Source organism: Dromaius novaehollandiae, chromosome W (assembly GCF_036370855.1).
Source record: "Dromaius novaehollandiae isolate bDroNov1 chromosome W, bDroNov1.hap1, whole genome shotgun sequence".
In the NCBI taxonomy this organism is placed as follows: Eukaryota; Metazoa; Chordata; class Aves; order Casuariiformes; family Dromaiidae; genus Dromaius; species Dromaius novaehollandiae.
In genome coordinates, this window is record NC_088130.1 from 42,610,474 (window position 1) to 42,624,452 (window position 13,979).

At 39.3% G+C, this 13,979-nt stretch overlaps 1 protein-coding gene across 2 annotated transcripts in view; it reads right to left on the minus strand.

Moving 5' to 3' along the window:
- Positions 1–13,979, minus strand: part of LOC112988740 (zinc finger protein 366) — a 36,414-nt gene that overhangs the window by 17,283 nt on the left and 5,152 nt on the right. For both annotated transcript variants that reach the window (XR_003260612.2, XM_026109431.2), the window contains exon 2: positions 2,180–2,249. The gene's annotated coding sequence lies outside the window, so the exon portion shown is untranslated. The remainder of the gene's footprint in view (positions 1–2,179; positions 2,250–13,979) is intronic.

Sequence of the window (13,979 nt, forward strand, 5' to 3'; positions counted from 1 at the left end):
TAAATCTCTTTATTTCTTCCCATTCTCCTGCGATTAAAACTTCTAATTTATTGGCTTCAAGGTTTTTGGTTTTTTTTTTCAGTTAAGTACAGCTAGGAGGTATTAGGCCCATGTAAGATGTAGGCCTTTTAAAGCAGAAATAAATTGGCTAGCAGAGAACAAAGAAGCTTTGGTCTTCCTGTGGTAGAATTGGTGGTTTGTATCAAATCTGGCTCATACAATGGCTTTGCAATATAAACATGCTGTACCTGAACACACTACTTAGCAGCTGAATCTGTATGGCAACATTTGTGCTTAATTTAATTCAGCCAGGCTATTTGTGGGCAAAATCCTGTCCTTGGCTGTGCCTGCACAGGCTCTAGAAATTGGCGTTGCATCTAAAGGATATGGCAATACAAACAATAATGTGCACATTTATTATGGTTGTGACATGAAAAGTCAAAGCCAAAAAATTTTAAACTTCTTTGTATCATTAACATGTGCTGCTGTGAGAGAAAACAATGGCCAAGTGATCTAAGGACACTGTGTACCATCAGGTTTTGCGCTGTGTTTCCTGGCTTCTCTCACTCTGCATTGTAATAAGAAGGTGGAGATTAATTCATTTTCTTTGTTTTAAGCCCAGAGATATTTACCTGGCAGATCTGGGGAAGGAAAGGCCTTTAACCACTCTCTGAACTCCATTCAGTTTTTTAGACTTAATCTAAAAAGGGGGGAAAACCTCACTGCAAAACTAAATATAGAATTTTTTCAACAACCTCTCAGCTCTCCAGAGCAATTAACACCTGAGAAGTCCTAGATCCTTTCTAATTATACCTTGTGACAAGGCAGAGTAATAAAGTCCTCTGGCAAAAGTTTGTGTTCTTCTGATTGTACAGGGAACTTCTCCTGAATTTGGGGTTCACCTGAAATATTGGTTATAAATTTTGTTTGTGTGTGTCTGTGTACATGCAATGTGTCTGTGCAACCGGGAGGAGGTTGGGCTGGAAAACTAGACATATTTTCCCTCTGTCACCTGTGACATATTGGTGCTATTTATAACACTGTTCTTGGAAAAATTGGGTGGAGAGGCTGAAGATGGTTAGAGTACTAAAGACACTCCTGCTTCTTTTTTAGGAATCCCCATGCTGGATAGACCTGCTTCTAAAGATAGATAAAAGATCATCTCTGCACCCTAGTTAGCTTGTGGGCAGGAGAAGGCACCTTAAAAACTTGCTTGCAAACAGATTACTCCCATTTAATAAGATAGATTCTTGAATTGTCTTTGAGATGCTGTGTAAAGCCAAGGGTTCAGTGATAAAACTTTAAGTCGGAAACTTTTAGACAAAGAAATAGTAATAGGACTCAAACAATGCACAAAAACGGAATAATAATTGAAGGGAAAATTGTAGGATCTCTAAAATGATGGTTCCAAAAGCACTTGTGATAGTGCAAGAGCCTAAAAAATCCTCACTTAAACCTGAGATGACTGTCTAATAATTATATCAGGATGTGACTTTCAGTCCCTAGCTCAATGATTGCTGATAGTACTTATATATATATATGTACACACACACACACATTTTTATATATGTTCCATTAGAGAGGATCATTATGGAGTATGCATTCTGCTATGTTTCCTTATCACTCTAACTCCCAGGCAAAATGAGGAGCAGTTAGATCTTGAAAACTCTGAGTAATAAAGCTTGGCTTATTAAAATGAGTAGAGGGGAAGGGAATCCTTTGACTACCAAAAAAAACTTCAGTTCTTTCCAAAAGGGAAAAAGGTTTTTTCAAAATTCATTTTAAGCAACGTTAAACTCATACAATCTGGACATAAAATGTACCTGTACATCAAAATCCTCCCTTAACAGTATGGGCCTGTCCCTCGAATGTCTTTCATCTTATGTACCTGATTCTTTCTCAGCAAAATGAGTATAAAATGCTTCAGAAAGCCCATAGCAATTGAGAGCCAGGCTATGTTTTTTACTGACTTTGTTAGATTATTGAAATGCTGCCAAAATGCACAGAAGTGACAGTGAGTTGTGGCTAATTGCTCTGTTGTCTCTTAGCTGACAGTTCCTCCCTTCTTCCACAGGCTGTTTTATGCAAGATTTCAATCTATCTGGAGCACGGAGTCATGGCAGAGACTGCAGAACTGCTTGAAATTACTAGAAAGAAATAATTTCCTTGCACAACTAACCTTTGGTTGCTTTCACCGAGCATTTGTTTTTATCCCACTGTCTTCAGCTACACACATCGTAGGACTGAGCCTACAAGGGAAAGAAAATATTTAAATAGTCAGTGACCAGTACAATCACAGAGGTGCTGTATAATCAGATTAAAGAGAATCTAAAATTGGGGGAAATATAGATTTACAGTCTAAATATGGATCACCTTGTTGCTTTTTATCTTTTCTTCAATCTGTCAAACCTGATAGTACAGAAATTAATTGAGGAAAGGTTAAATCTAGCTTTCATGTTGGTAGCAAACCCGTGATAATTTCAATAGGGGCATGATCTTCACCTTGATCATAACTTTATTCCACAAAAAAATGAGTCCTGAGAAAACTGTAGGGGAGACCAACATGCATGAAATAGTTCCCTGATATATGTAGTCCCTTCTGCTTTAAATAACTTCAGTAGAGAACTTTAACACTTTTAATAGCACAGTTCCCCATTAATTTTGTTCTATCTGACTCTGGAGTAGCTGGTCTCTTACTACTCAGTTGTAAGTGAGGAGGGGAGAAGGTGAGGAATTTTTGTATTAAATGTCTCTTAGAGACATTTTGGCTTTCGTGTATAAGCACTTTAAATCCTTCCTTTTCCAGCACCTAGTTATTTAAGATGGAAATGCTATGGAGAGCAGTAGTGTATGATTCTAAACACTGAGTCTAGTTTAAATCTGGATAGACATTAAAAATTTTAGCTTTTTTCAGTTGTTTTTCAGCTTTTCAGTTTTGAAAACTTGGTCTGGAAAGCTCACTGACACAGAACTTTCCATGCTGTTTTGGCACTTAAAACAGTAAAAAATCCTAAACCCAGCACTCCAGAGGTCATAAAAAGGTTAACTTCTTTAGAGCAGACAGGCATCCCCCAGTTCCTTTCTCTTTATGTGAATAAGTATATTTGGAATATACTCTTGAGATATTTTTAAAAAATAGAACCACAAATAAACTTTCTCACTCCCCTTTCAGAAAATAAAAGAAAAGCTACCATTAGTTCAGATAGTTGTTGAAGTATTTCCAGAATAGAATCTCTATGCAGCAGCTAATAATTTTATTGAATTAACTTCCATGAAAGAGGAAGAGAGTTTAACACAGAATATGAATCACCATTTACTTTCTCATTTCCAATCATCACATTTCATTTTCATAAATGTAAATAAAACATGCTCCTCACTCCATGAGCATACACATTGTTCGAGTTTCCAGTTAGCATTCCCTACTGAAGTCAATGGCAAAATTTCTTTAGACTTCAGCAGAACCAAGATTGTGCTTCACGTATGGAAGTGCCATCTATCTATTGAATAATAATAATGAGCACAGCAATATGAGTGTGAGGTTACTATGTAGCTCCAGCTTAAACACCAGCCCTGCTGATTCTGCTCTTGGGCAACACAACGGTAAAAACAGAACTGAGACTAAGATGAGTGAAAGTGATATGCACCCTCTGACAAGGGGAAACAGGTTAATTCAGTACAAGGTTTGCACTTGTGTTTGCTGTTTCAAAAGAACATGAAATAGAGGAAAGTATAGGCTGAGCAGCTTAGGTGGAAGAAGAGAAATTCCATGTTTAAATGACCATGTATGACCTCAGAAACAGCTATTTGCGCTGTAAGAGTGCATATCTGCTCTCCTCTTGGGGCCTGAAATATTGGCATCTCTATGGAAAGAAGTCATGTTTCTTTATCGCAGGAATTGCTTACTTCTGTGTAGAATATGCTAAGGACCAGTGACAAATGCCATGCTATTATATTTCTTGAGCCAAAGCTGAGCAGTTGGAAAGCTTCACTGTCTTATTGAACAACAAGCTGCTTTTTCAATAGCTGACTTCTGTAAACTGTTTAGAGGTGGTTATGGTTGTCTTAATAGGTTTTATGGGATCTCCTTCATTCAATTCATCCTTCAGTTTAGTTCCTGTTTTTAAATGTAATCAGTCATACAGCTGTTGAGTTAAACACTGAAGTCTATACTTAGTTTTTATTCATTCATTATTTATATAAAACTTGCATCAGCCTCAGGATCTAACTGAAGGGGCTTTATTATGCTGCATTTGTCTGATTTTAGCAGCGAAGCACTGTTCCCTACAGAATCTAGACTGGTTTGAGGTATTTGTCAGACTTTGAAAATGCCAGGAATACCTATACAAATATGAATGTATCTATTGCTGGTAACTAAGTAATTTTCAGTTAATTCCTATCTCATACTTTCCTTCAATGGCAACATGAGTCCCCCATAAGTCCCTTTTTTCTTTCCCTTCCTCTTCTTTTCTTGTCTTCTTTTATGCTACCTCCTACGTTAGAGTGAAGTCCCACAACAATTACCCTTCAGTTACCCACAACAGTTACCCTTCCTCATTTCCTTTTCTTTTGGGAGTTTCATAATTTCAGACAGCTGGAAAACAATAAAGGGGGCTTCTTTTTTATACCTTTAATTTTCAAGTGTATCTTGTCTAGCTTGCTAGTTTTATGGCCTGTCTTGAATAAGAAGTAGGGTTAGATGATGCTAACATCCCATCAGATACATCTGTAAAATCCATGCATCTGCTTGTCTTTTGTACTTCAGGCTTCTGTTTTCTTTGTTTTGTTTTGTTCTTGTTTGTTTTGCTCTCTAAATACTGGTTCAAAGTGCCATTGTTGTTCCATACCTGATTATTTGTATTTTTTTTTTTTTTAGATGGAGGCATTTTATTTTCTTTGGACTTGAATGCCTTGAGCTATTAGAGGAGGGCAGGAGGTGCAAAGATCACATTCAAATCCAAACCAGAACGTCTCTACAATCAGTGTCAGCCTTACTGCCTAGTTCTTTAGAGAAGCCTATGCAAAGTGTCTTTTCCACCCAGGTTCTCCAGGCATCAGTAGCCATGTTTTCAAGCATACGAATTTGAAAAGAGGACTCCATTAACATACACTTATTATTTCCAAATCAGCCTTTAAGTCCTCATCCTGCATTATCTGAAGTTTACCTAAGAGATCTGATTTACATTTTGAATGAAGAAAACACTTTTTCTCTCACAATGTGGAGCTGGGAGCAGGCAGAAATGCAACTACCTTCCAAAAATAAGCATGGATTTAGGGTAAGTATCCGAAATCAATGGGTGCGGATATTGATTAGGGAGACACAAATGTTGGGGAAGCCTTAAAGAAAAACAGGCCAGAGCTCGGACTTTGTGAAGTTTAGTCAAATCTTTTTTTTAATATCACTTCTACAAGCAATTTTTTCTATCTCATACTTACAACCTTATACTGTTAAGTACACACCTCATGTTAAATGTAGTCTATGTCTTAAGCATCAGCTTAATTGCCTTCTCAGATAAAGTCTCTTGTCTCCTGTCTTTATGAGACAGATATGTCTGCTTAAATGGAGAACATTATCAAGATCAACATATTGCCATATATATTTCTCTTCCCCTTTTTGGATTACCATCATAAATAGAATTGGAATTGGGAACAAGTTAGCAATTATTTGGAATGACTGAAACTGAGAACTAGACGAAATCAGGTTTTTTCTCCCTGCATTAGTGCGGTAGTACTGAGGAGCTGGATGTCTTTTCACTTCTCCCTGGGAAGTTACCTTTATCTGCTGATATCAGGCTTCAGGATGAAACTTCTTCTTTCCAACAAAAAACATTTTTTCTCAGCAAATATATAGTGAAGTAAAGCTGATAACACTGATAACACTTCTAGAGGCATAATTCAGAGCTCACTAAAGCTTATGGAAAGTATCCCGTTAGAGTCTGAAACAAATCCTTCATGATTTTTCATGTAATTTATTGTGGGTTTGGTTGTCCAATGAGATATAACCCATCTGAGCCATAATTTGATACTTTGGACAAATTCATTGTACACATATGGAAAGAAATACCTGATATCCTGGGACATTACATTAACAGATGGTAAACTTTGTAGACAAACTTAATGGAAAACATATAATTACACACCTAGTAAGCTTAATTGATTAAAAAATCTGACAGGTTTAAACAGCTTAACATGACACAGTAAGACAGTTGCAACAAACAATGAACTTTCAAATATATCTCATATTGTTAAATAACCCTTATTTTTTTTCTTTCACTGTGTCTGTTTTGAACACATACTTTCCTTGCTTCATGCTCAAAGTTTAAGCATTTTGGATATTCCTTATGCTCTAAGGACTTCTTATAGCAATGTAGCTGCAATTGTATGATCTGGAGAGTTGATACCAATATGAAGAAATGGGTCTTCTCTAAGAAATCTTTGCAAGAGAAATACCCTCCCCCTGCATTGTATGAGCCCCATCTTTGCTATTGCCAAGTTCTAACATTTTAACTCGCATCATTTTTTGTTTTATTTTAGCTGGGAGATACAGGTGTTTGGGAAACCTACCCTCTTGCCTACACTGTCTATACAGTTAGCGTGCTTTTGGGGTCATCCTGGATATATGTGAAACTTCTTTTTCTACACAGTTTTCAGGGAGCAAGATGCTATAAGCACTTTTACAGAAGTATATTTTGTTTTATTCTTGTAGTAGAGAAAATGCTTAAAACAACATCAAAATGAACACAGTCATCTTTCCATAACTTAAACATCCATTTCATTTTGATAATTATTGGAAATGTTAAACCAGGCTCTGAGGTTTTTTCTCTTGAAAGTCTGGAGCCATCTCACCACCTGCCCTAAACAAACTTGGGGCACTATTGGCGGCATCAGATGTGTTTATAGAGCGGGTTATGGCATAATTTGCTTTTGCAATGTGACATTGATTAAGTGTAAAGAGAGTTGGCTGGTAGTGTAGTCAGGTAGCTTTATATTGTCTTCTTTCCTCCAGTATGAATGCTCTGTCCTCATGTTAAGCAAAAGAGTTTGCTACAACTCTCACTGTTTTTGTGTTTCCTAACAAGACGGTGGGGTGGAGGCCACACAGAACATCTGCAGCAAGGCTTTATTGGTACTGCCCCAAACACTATTTTGCCCCCATGGACCATCTCTAGTGATTTCAATATATATTTGAAGCAACCTTGCAGTGCAGTTTAGGCTTGCTGCTTTTTGGCTCTTTATTTGTCCTTCTCCTCCTTTCTCTCTCTTTTTTTCTTCCTCTTTGTGATTTTCTTAGTTCTTATGTTTCCTTCCCTCTTCACTTCTCTGTTCTATCTGCGGTTCACTCCCTCTCTGCTTCCCTCTTCTATCTGCTAAAATGATCAGCAACACAATAGTTAAGCTGGATAATGAAGTGTCACTGTACGAGTCCTCTTTGAAACCCCAAGGAAGTCTAGGTGCTTAGATGTTTTTGGTTTCAAGCCCAGAGGCTCCGAAATGTTAGCTCTTTGTGCAGACTCACTCCCAAATCACAGCTCCTAATGGAGGGAGCCTGCAAGGCACAGCAGACAATTTGGCCTTGCAGTATCTATGGGGACAAGGATTATGTGTCTTGGGCTGAACACCTCTGCCTCCCAGGTTCTCCACAACCAACAGGGAATTCAAGGCTACTTCAGGTTGGGGAGGAAGGGGATAGCCCTTTGCTGGCAGATCTTTATCTCTGGCTTCACATCCCAGCCCTGCCCCATCTCTTCCCACAGCAGCTTAGGCTCAGCTCCAGCCTCTTGCCTCTCTCTTTCTCTCCCCAGCAACCTGTTAAGTGCAGCCTGAATAGGCACTGCCGATGAGATGCAGGAGGATGTAAAACCAGCCTTATCGGCTCAGGCTGTCATTTATGTTACCCAAGATACTGTCTGTGACAGGCTACGACTGGAGACCTTCAGGAGAATACAAGAACTAGGCAAGAGTATAGTGATAACTTTCCAGACTGGTCTTCAGACCTCCTGCTGTCTGTGGCTCAGGTGCTTCCTGAGCCAAATATGTAGTCTTCTGATTTTTTTTTTTTCTTCTATGAAGGATGGACTTGTATAAAAGGTTGGTTATATAAAAATCCAAGGAGGGATGAGGGGTGTGTGCAGAGAGGTAGCTGTGTCCTGGGGAAGTGAAGTATCTTTGAGTGCTGTGATGGACAGGTCTTGTACCTCCAGAGGTTAGGAGAGAAGTCAAGGCAGTGAGAGCTGTACTGTTGAGAAGCAGAGAGAGGAGAGATGCCTGTGTACACACTTCCCAATCTACCTCACCCTGAAACCCTTCTGTGTCCTCTCCTTAAAGTCCCCTGAAACTTGTGTTTACTCTAAGCCATTTCACTCATGCACAGCCCCCTGAAATCTCACTACTTCCTCACTGCCCCACTTTCCATCTCTCTTCCACTTCCCAAAGAGCTGACTCTGTCCTGCCTCCCTTTCTCCTTTCTTTAGAAACTCATCTTTTGCTACTGTGAAACTGGATCATCTTTGCTGAGAACCCTTGAAATGCTTAGTCTTTATTGGTTAGGTTTTTTTTAATGTACAGTGACGGTCTTTTTTTTTCACCAAAACAACAAAACTAACTATATTCATACTCTAAATGAAAGCTTTGGGGGTTTGCAGCCTGATCATCTTCTTTGGGTAGTGGACTGTTGTCTTAAGCAGGCTAAACAGTGAGAGGTATTCAGCCCTTTTGGAAGGCACTCTCTTATTTGCATCAAGAAGAAACTGTCTTAGGTATCCTGGACTAGTTTTGTCTGTTTTGAAAAGAAAACAAAAATGTAACGCTGAGTGCTGAGAGCTGTCATCCTGGTTGTGTGTATAGGTCCGAGTTTAGGCTGAGGATGTTCCAGTCCTAACAAAGTCCCTTAACAGACTGCACTCATCCATACTAGACCCTGCATCCCTTCTTCTGGAGCTTTACCACTGCAGAGAAAGGGTTACCAGGGAGAATAAACTGAAAGGAGCCTGACTCTGTAGCCTAGTGATAAGTACAGTCACTCAGGAGGGTGAAGCACCTGTAACTTGAGACTTTTCAGTAAACCCACAGTAGCAACATCTGGAGGAGGGACCAGACCTGTCTCTAGAGTGATTGGAACCTACAGCCTCTAACTGCCCCATCTAACTTCGGTCTTCTTGCTTTCCTTTAGGCCCCTTGGCACTTGTATTCTTGGCTGCACAATGGCCCAGCTCTAGCTAAGGGAGAGCGGGGTTATCAGCACTGCCTTGGGTGAGGGCATGCTCTTGAGCTGCTAGAGATGTGGATTTGAATCCCTTGGGGGGAGGAGGAAATAAATCAAAGTCTCCCATTTTGTGGCTGTTATTTTTTGCACTGATTTTGATGCCATTCAGCTTCATATAAATATGCTTGCAGGACTGGCTCCCCAGTAGCCTTTGGGCATAGGTATACTGAGTTTCTAGACCCTGCCCAGAAATCAGGGCTGACAAGACCAGATCAGCTGGGATGGTGACATCCAGAGCACATACGGTATCAGAGCTTCAGATGTGCAAGCTTAACTGGTGCCAGCAGACCATCTGGAAACGCAACCTGATCCTGCCCTTATTAGAAATAATGATGAGTCCTGCCATCTGATTTAGTGACTCCAATGGCAGTAATTCATCCTAAGTAACTATCCTCATTCTCCTCCTGGTATTGTCCACCTTGTTCTACTGGAATCATCATGGGAAGCTGGGGTGTAGCTGAGAACAGGATCTGGAATTTGGCTATTATGAAGTGATGTCAATAAGATACATTTCTTCCTTTTCTTAAGTGGGTAAAGAGCTCTCATGTCACAGCGTGGAACCATGAATCTGCCCCTGCCTTTATGAAGTATGCAAAGTCACTTTAATCATTGTTTACAGAAGTCCTATCACTACATCCCTGTTTCCTGTCTACTTCCATATCTGCCACTGCAATTTAAAATAGTGTATTTTTGGCATCATAGGAATCCCATGCATTAAATAATTTTTCCTCTGGAAAATTATCAGATCACACTAATGCAGTTTTAGGAATTTGTTTTTCTCACCTTCCAGATATTATAAGAGAGAGGGTGAACAGAAGAAAAAATAAATAATATAGATATAAGGAGGGACCTGGTGATAAAATAGCAACACTTGAATGGTGTGGAGTCTTTGAAAGAATGCTTTGGGCAGAGTCTTTCTACCTCCAAAGCACAACCATTAAACAGTATACAGTGAAGTGGGGAGAGAAGGGTTTTGAGCTATGCAGTAGTATTATTTTTAAACAAATAATGGAGCTTTGCAGAACCTCCAGAATTAGAACAAAGAAGGATACTCTTCCATAACCCTCATACTGTCCTGCTTTGGGTGTTGTTTTGAAAGTAAACCTTTCACTGGCATTCATGACTTTAAAAAGGAAATAGATTGAGTTTTCCTTCCTACAGTAGCCCCAACATGGTTATCACCTCTTTGGAGGCCAGAGAGATGGTCTGGTCTCCTCCCATCTCTTTGTTGTCTTAAAGGGTAGCTGAGGGGCACCTTCAGCCTTCCCAGATCATTAGCAATTAATGTATCAGAAAGCAATTGCACCTCGTGAATAATATATGTATATGTAAAGCTACAGGTACCTCAAAAAGAAAGTATCAGGTAAAATATGTGCATTTACTTGCAGAAGTGCAGAGGAGAAGATGATTGTGTGGGAGTTTTCATATAAAGTCTCCAGAACAGATTAGATTTTTAATGAAACTCTAGTTTTATTTGAACATGGGGAGTATTGCTAACCTCCAGCAGGACCAAGATTTTGTATTTTGTTTTTATTTTACTCTGAATTCTTTGGTTCACACAGTTCAAAACTCATAGCGAAATTGAAGGCTGCTAAAATGGTGTGTGCCACATGTTCCAGTAAGCGATGTTCTATACCACAAGAACTGAAAGAAGAGGATTTCATCCAGAAATTGGCAGAATTAGGAAAAATGTGTCTGCCAACATCTATCTCGGTGTCCAGTTCCTTAAAAGTTATTACCAGATGATACTTTCCTAGTCATTTAGGAGATCTAAGTAAATTTGGTTCTGTATAATGTCAGCCAGGAATACAAGGCTGAAGTTTGAGCAGACTTCTTGCTGCAAAAGCTGCTTGGCTGAAAAGACAAATTAATCCCTATTAACCTCTATTCTTGTACATTTGCAATTAATTATATTTGCACTTGCAGTTAAGATGGCTCAGTAGTGACTTAGCCATTTCCCTCTGAAAAGCTGAGGAGCCAGAGAGGGCAGTGCCGTTCCTAGGACACTGCTGTGTTTAGTCCCACTGGCACTCAAAGAGCAGGAGAAAACCCAAGATTCAAGCACAGAGAGACAAGCTCTTAAGGCAAATTTTTGGGGCACTGGGAGGAAACTGCTTCTGATATATCTGCATTATGGTTAGGGAGCTCTGCTTTCCAGACTGCCAGAGCATAAAACCTGTGTTAAAGCGTTCATCATGGGCTGAACTAGAATATTTGTTTGTTGTTCAGAAAAAGGTCGCCTTCAGATTCATCTCACAATTGCATTCAGATGAGGAGGTTCATTTTTTAATCCATTTAGTTTATTTTGTTTCAAGAGCAATGCGCTTAGTTCTTTAGTTCCAGCTTAAAATGGTATTTTTGACTGCTCATATGAAATGCCTGCAAGGAAGTAATTTAAGATGACTTCCGCTCTGGCTTTACCCTTCCCCTGTGATGCCAAACTTGAATCCTGTCATTGACTGAATAGCGAGAGAAGCAAACACTTTCCCTCTCTGACCCCCCAAATGCATCCTGCACAGAGCGCTTACGTATTTTGCTGACTTCCAGAAGGTTCTGAAAATGGCTGCTCGTTAGCTGCTGCAGATAAAAGAAATCTGACATTTATCAAGAGTTTATATGGCTTCTGTGCTCCTGATCACTTGGCAAACAAACCGCCATGTAAATTAACTAATAGGGAAAAATTCTTGAGGTTAATTATTTTAAACTGAAACAGATTTAAAATGCCAGTGTTACTGAATACAATGAACCAGGGTAAGGAGTGGGAATGGGAGTTCAGACTTAGCCAAACATCATCAGCAGATACTGGAACAGGGATTAGAGCGACGAACAAATAAGGAATTATTTTTGATGGAAAAAAAGAAGGAAGAAACTCAGCATTTTTTGAAATCTGGAATTCTGAACATTTCTCAAACCACTGCAGAAATAGTCTTTCACCCTTAGTGATGCCAAGGGCCTGTTTTGGATACTAACTCAATTATCATTTTAATTCTAAGAAAAATGAAACTGAAAAAAACTTAAACCATAGATTCTACCCTATGTTTAAGAATGCCCAACCAGCAATATGAAATAGTTTTGTAAAAAACTTGTATATTAATATGTCTCTCTCTGTCAAAAATCTCCACCCAAATAAATAACAAAAAAGTCATTCCATTCAGAGATTTTACCCAGAAAAATGCCAAGTCCCATATCCAAAAGCCTCGAAGATTTGATAGAAATTGTTGTTTTGTATGGGGGAGGCATGGCAGGGAGCGCGGCGCTGTGCTCGGGTGACAAGGTCCAAGGATACCTAGTTGTGTGAATTCTGCTCTGACTCACTGGGCTAACTGCCTTCAAATGGGTGCTTGCTCATGCTTTTTTTTCTTTTTCCAGTAGCGAAGGAGCTAGTGCAAATCTTTACCGCAGTCAGCAGAGGGAATCCCAAGTCATGACTCCTTGCCTGTAGAGTCCTGTGGCTTCTGTTCGATTGCATTTCTTTACCTGTGATTTAAGCTTAGGAGGGTTTTCCCTCATGTGGTGCAACAAAGAAGAAATTAATATATTTGGGGTCAAAAGGCTTTGATTAATATTTTGATTTTTTTGGTGGGAGAAGAGCGGTATGGAGGAGGATGTTGTCAGCACCATTTCTCAGATGTGTGGGACTGCGTCTGTAGCATCTTGATAAAATGCTCCCTACTGGCATATACTGGTTCTGGGAACCTTGGTGGCTTCATGTTCTGAGTTGAGTGTTATGCAGAAAAACTGTTTGATAAAACTCATGCTGTTGTGATTCTCTGCTGTGGTCCTGCAGAAAAGTGTTAACTTCCTGCACATTTATACATGGATGTTTTTAGTTTCTGGTAAACCTAAGAGCACATTGTTGACAACTGGCTCACCCAGGCATTTCTGTATAGTTTTCTGTGATTCCTTTGACAGGACAATAAACTTGGACTGAATACAGGAGACTCTTCATGGCTTCAGAAATCTGCACTAAGGAACCAACTCAGTGTGGATTGGGGCTGGCCAGATGGTTCAAACAGTTCTTTACAAGCTAAGGGATGCTCTAACAATAGGCCATCACTTTCCTTTTCACCTCCTGATATTATTTTCATTATGCCTTTATTCTAAATACTTATAAGAAAAGGGAGACAGGTAGAAAAATATCCTGCTACCTGGAAGTGTTATATGAAAGACACGTCCTTTCAAATAATGCTTCCTGATAATTTTTTTCTGAGCCCAAAACACCAAGGGGATACCTGCCTTAGAAAGCATCTCAGAAGAGATGCTTAAAACTAAACCTGAAATAGTGACTGTACTTCACAATGTGTTTATCTTTGGTATCTTTAGAGTAGGTAGGTTTAAGTTTGGTTTAAATCTAGTGTATTGGATGTTAGAGCATAGATTTTTTCCAATTATAAAGATCCTAGAAAACCTTTGGATTTTAGCCATTGATTTCCAGAGGAGTAGTAACAGGTCCAGCATGTAGCCCTCCGAAAAATAGTAGGTTTTTTGTTGCTGCAAAAGAGTCCAATAATTATATTGCAACTTTGGCCACAGAAAGCTAAAGCATAAGTGATTTATGCGCTACTGGGGAATACCAACGAATTAGCGAAGAGGAAGGCTGGAGTCATCTTGCTGCTTTTAGGAGCACTCAGTCTCTAGCTAGGAAAGACTAAACTGCTCAAAAAAGGGGTAAAGCAGTTTGCTCCCATCCTAGAGCTCCTACATCTACTTCTCTCAGTTT